The sequence below is a fragment of the Eschrichtius robustus genome, chromosome X, assembly GCF_028021215.1.
Source record: "Eschrichtius robustus isolate mEscRob2 chromosome X, mEscRob2.pri, whole genome shotgun sequence".
Classification (NCBI taxonomy): Eukaryota; Metazoa; Chordata; class Mammalia; order Artiodactyla; family Eschrichtiidae; genus Eschrichtius; species Eschrichtius robustus.
Window position 1 is genome coordinate 46,215,492 of NC_090845.1, and position 6,000 is coordinate 46,221,491.

Below are 6,000 nucleotides of genomic sequence, written 5' to 3' on the forward strand. Positions count from 1 at the left end.
ATACCACATTTTGTTTATCCAGTCATCAGTTGATGGAAATGTGGATTGTTTCCACTTTTTGTCTATTATGAATAATTCTGCTTTGAACATTCACGTACAAGTTTTTGTGTAGACACGTGTTTCATTTCTCTTGGGTATATACTGAAGAGGGAAATTGCTGGACCACTTTGCATTACCACCAGCAGTGTATGAGGGTTCCAATTTCTCCACATCCTCTCCAACACTTTTTATTATCTGTCTTTATTATGGCAATTCTAATGGGCATGAAGTGGTATCTTACTGTGGTTTTGATTCACATTTCCCTGATGGCTAATGATGTTGGACATTTTTTTTCTTGTGCTTATTCACCATATATGTATCTTCTTTGGAGAGATGTCTGTTCAAATTATTTGCCCATTCTTAATTGGGTTATTTATTTCTTTATTATTGAGTGGTAAGAATTCTTTATATAATCTGGATCATATATATGATTTGCAAACATTTTCTCTGATTTTGTGGATTGTCTTTTCACATTCTTGATTGTGTTATTTGAAGCATAAAAGTTTTTAATTTTGATGAAGTTTAATTTATCTAAGAAACCATTACCTAGTTTAAGGTCATGAAGATTTATCCCAAATACTTCTTCTCAGAATTTTATAGTTTTAGCTCTTACATTTAGGTCTTAAATCTATTTTGAATTAATTTTTGTATATGGTGTGATATAGGGGTCCAACTTCATTTTCTTGCATGTCGATATGTTACTGAATTGGTCGCCTGCACCCACGCCGGGGTCCTAGCCCAGGCCAAGTCCTGTTGTCTTGGCCAGGGAGGTTCTTTTTCTGATCGATTTGCCAGTAAGGAAACCGATGCTGAGACTGGAACAGCACAAGCTTTATTCAATAGCCAAAGAATGGGGAAGTGGGAACCTCGTTTGCAAATCAGCTTCTCAATCCAATTTGGGTGGAGACACCATATATATAGGAGGGTTGATGTAAAATGGAGGGAATTGGAAAGAGAGGGAGGAATATTCATGATTTATCTGAGAACAGGAGTGTGGTTTGGACCAGAACTGAGGCAACACTCCTTTTTAGTCCTTGTATGGGCTTTTCTGGTTGTTGTCATGGCAATTGTCAACTGTCAAGGCACTGGTGGGTGTGTCATTTAGCCTACTAATGTATTACAATGAGCATATCATGAGGCTCAAGGCCTACTGGAAGTCAAATCTTCCACCATATTGGGCCTAGCTGGTTCTAACCAGTTCTTGTTTTTCTCTTTGCAGCTTCCTCCTGAAACTTAGGTAAGAGCACTTGGTTTCCATTCAAGGAAGGGACAGGGGTATGACTCTGGGGCAACAGCCTTGGTAACATATCCAGTACCATTTGTTGAAAAAACTATACTTTCTCCACTTAATTATCTTGGCACCCTTGTTGAAGATTAATTGACTATAAATGTGAAAGCTTATTTCTGGACTCTCAATTCTCTTCCATTTACCTATATGTCTATCCTTATGCCAGTACCATAACATTTTGATTATTGTAGCTTTTTAGTAAGTTTTGAAATTGGGAAATGTGAGTTCTTCAACTTCATTCCTCTTTTCTTAAGATTGTTTTGGCTATTCTGGGTCCCTTGCATTTTTATATGAATTTTGGCATCAGCCTGTCAATTTCTGAAAAGAAAGTTGAGATTTTGATAGAGATTGCATTGAATTTATTGGTCAGTTTGGGGAGAACTGCCATCTTAACCATATTAAATCTTCTAATCTATGAACATGTCTTTTGTGCTGGTCTCATCCTGTTCATAACCAATGTTGTGGCTTGACCTGCCCTGTGGTTCTTATGACTGCAAGATGCTCTCAGCAATAACCATCAGAAAAACTTTGAAGGAGACTAAGTTTTTTGCTTACAGGTCCTGGAAAATACACAGCACACCTGGGGCCACACAGCAAGGTCAAGGGTTGGGGGAGAGAGAGACAGAGAGAAACACACACAGAGACAGAAAGGGGGAGAGGGAGACAGACATACAGAGAGACAGAGAATGAGTGAGCAAGCCTAGCGGGCTGCTTTTATTGAAGGTGGGAATCTAGGGATTCTGGGGCTCACTCATTATTGGTGAATTTAAAATAGAAGAGGGGAATTTGAAGCTAGAGAAGAGAAAAAACAAGCAACCCAAATGGTCAGTTATCGAAATCAAGCAAGATTGCTAAAACAAAGGAGTAGGAACTGGGGTGGGGTGACTAGCAATGTGTTTTTTGAGGTAGCCATCTTTGAAGTGGGTGCCTCTTTGAAGTAGATGTCTGGGCAATCAAAGCTTAAGTCAGACATTTGCATTACAAAAAAGAGAAAATCCAAATGTCAGGACTTATACTACAACATGGTATGTCTTTCCATTTATTTAAGTCTTTCTTTTCAACAATGTTCTATAGTTATCTGAGTGTAACTTTTATATTTCTATTGTTATACTTATCCCTAAGTTTTTTTTTTTAATGGAGCCATCAGTCTTGATCACTGTCAGTTCCTTTCTTACATATTTCAATTATGGCCTTGTAAGAGGGTGACCTCGTTAACTCTCATCACTTTTACCTCCAAAATATTTCTTGAATTGGCATTTTCATCATAATTTCTATTATCACTGCCCAGGTTTGAGATCTCATCTATTGCCTAGATTACTAGAGTACTTTCCTAACTGGTCTCCCCATCTTCAATCTTGTTCCCTTCTACTTCACCCTCCATATAACCACCAGAGTGATTTATTTAAAATTTGATTCTAGATTACAGTTCTGGGTAAGATGGTTAAGTACTTGCTACTCTTTGTCTGTCACTGAGCACAATCATAAAACCTGGACAGAATTCATGGGACAGCTGTTTGAGAGTTCTGAAAAGTAAATAGCTGCAGGAAGATTGAAGAAGGACACCAGCATTTGAGAAGCCAACAAACAAATGGTGAGTTTCCCACTTCCCCCACCCCATTCACCGACCTGAACTTAATGCATTTGGAAACCTGGAAGTGAGTACTGCACTACAGGCAGAGAACTCCAGGAGAAGCCCTCTAGTTCTTGCTTGAGAAGTGAGAGAAGGGGGGAAATCCTCCATTTTCCCCTTTATTTCTCTTCTCTCACATCCCAACCCTCAGGCAATCATGCAGTGGCAGCAACAGTGGCAGCAGTGAGAGCCTTCAGGAACCAATACTCTTGGAGAGGGGAACCCTTAGTCTCTGATGGAGCTCTGGCCACAAGAGAGCTGAGCCACACACTGTTGCTTTTTTATCTCTCTTTTCCCACTGCTTGTTTCCAGATGTGGCACTGCTGCAGAAGTGAACAATTTCCAACTGGAGGACTGAAAGGGAAGTCCCAGGAATTGAGTAGCACTGGGGAGACTGTGGAGAGGTAGGAGTTCAGGAAAGTGACCCCATAATGTTTTTTTGTTAATGAGCTCCTAGATACCCACCACTAACCTGTGCCTATGTTGATCAGATCCCAATGAGCATACCAAAGAACTGAGATAACAGGCATCCATCTAGATTCCAGACTGACCACTTAGTCACACACACACCAGACAGATCTGAATAACACTGCAAAAGCTTTGAAAACTGAACTGACATTGAACCATCAGCCCATGGAAGGCTGGTGGGAACGTGTGGCCTGAACCTAATCAGATTGACTGCTAAAGCAAAAACATAAATGTTTTCCATACAATTTAAGCAAGACTTAGAGTTTTATAATGTCATATTCAAAATGTCCAGGATATACTCCAGTTTTACCAGGCATACAAAGAACCACGATCATCTCAAGTTGCATGGCAAAAGGCAATCAACAGATATTAACAAGAGGATGCAGATGTTGCACTTATCTGACAAAGACTTTAAATCAGCTACTATTAAAAACTCAAATGAACAGCACAAACACTCTTGGAACAAATGTTAAAATACAGATTCTAATTAGATAAATAGAAGATATAAACAAGTAGAAACCAAGTGGAAACTCAGAATTGAAAAATACAATAACTGAAATAAAAAAAAATACTCACTGGATGGGCTTAATAGCAGAAGTGAGATGTCAGGAAAGAGTCAATAAACTTGAAGGTAGATGAATAGAAATTATGTAATGTGAACAACAGAGAAAAAAAGATTAGAAAAAAAATAAACAGCACCTTAGGGACACATGGGGCAATGATAAAAGGTCTATCAGTCATACCATTGGAGATCCAGAAGGAAAGGAGAAAGAAGCAGTGCTGAAAAAAAAAAAACCTTTGAAGAAATAATGGCTTGAAAAATTCCCAATTTTGGTGAAAGACACCAACCTACAGATTCAAGAAAATGAGTAAATCCCTACCAGGATAAGCCAAAAGAAACCCATAGATAGATACATCATAAGAAAACCACTGAAAACTAAAGACAAAAAAAACCTTGTAAGCATTCAGAGAGAAATGATGCATTATGTATAGGGGAACAATGATTTGAATGACTGCAGATTTCTCATCAGAAACTCTAGATCAGAAAGAAGCAACAAACAATTTTTCAGATGTTGAAAGATTTATCAATCCAGAGAATCCAGCAAAAAATACCCTTCAGGAATGAAGGTAAAATTTAAAACACAATTTTAGAAAAAGGAAAACTAAGAAAATTCATAGCAAGCAGACCTGCTGAAAAAGAATTGCTAAAGAAATTTCTTCATAGAGAAGTGAAATGATACCAGAAGGGAGAGTGGAACATTACAAATGATGGAAGAACACAGAAATGGTAAAAATCTGTGTAAATATAATAGAGTATTTTTCTTCTCCTGAGTTTTGATTGAAAGCGAATTACAGCATTTTCTGATGGGATTTTCAGTGTATGTAGATGTAATACATAAGGCAATGATAGCATAAAGTGGAGAGGGTAAAGGGCCCAAAATGCTGGAAAGGGTTTTACATTGCAATTAAAGTGGTAAAATATTGATTCTAAATAGACTGTGAAAAGTATGTGTTTTGTAATCCCTAGAGCAACTACTAAAAAAATTAGACAAAGAGATGTCAAAGTCACAATAAATAAATTAAAATTGGATACTAAAAAATGTTTAAATAATTCAAAAGAAGGCAGGAGAAGGGAAACAGGAATAATAATTCAGAGGAACCAAACAGAATATAAATAGTAAAATGGCAAACCTAAATCCAGTCATATCAATAATTATATTAAATGGTCTAAACGCCAATGAAAAGACAAAAATTAAAATGGATTAAAAACACAACCCCAAGCAACAGTCAGCTCTACCCACCACCAGAGCCTCCCATCAAGCCTCTTAGATAGCCTCAACCACCAGAGGGCAGACAACAGAAGCAAGAAAAACTACAATCCTGCAGCCTGTGGACCAAAAACCACAGTTACAGAAAGATAGAGAAGATGAAAAGGCAGAGGGCTATGTACCAGATGAAGGAACAAGAAAAAACCCCAGAAAAACAACTAAATGAAGTGGAGATAGGCAACCTTCCAGAAAAAGAATTCAGAATAATGATAGTGAAGATGATCCAGGACCTCGGAATAAGAATGGAGGCAAAGATTGAGAAGATGCAAGAAATGATTAACAAAGACCTAGAAGAATTAAAGAACAAACAAACAGAGATGACCAATACAATAACTGAAATGAAAACTACACTAGAAGGAATCAATAGCAGAATAACTGAGGCAGAAGAACGGATAAGTGACCTGGAAGACAGAATGGTGGAATTCACTGCTGCGGAACAGACTAAAGAAATAAGAATGAAAAGAAATGAAGACAGCCTAAGAGACCTCTGGGACAACATTAAACGCAACAACATTCGCATTATAGGGGTCCCAGAAGGAGAAGAGAGAGAGAAAGGACCAGAGAAAATATTTGAAGAGATTAGAGTCGAAAACTTCCCTAACATGGGAAAGGAAATAGCCACCCAAGTCCAGGAAGCGCAGAGAGTCCCATACAGAATAAACCCAAGGAGAAACACGCCGAGACACATAGTAATCAAAGTGGCAAAAATTAAAGGAAAAGAAAAATTATTGAAAGCAGCAAGGGAA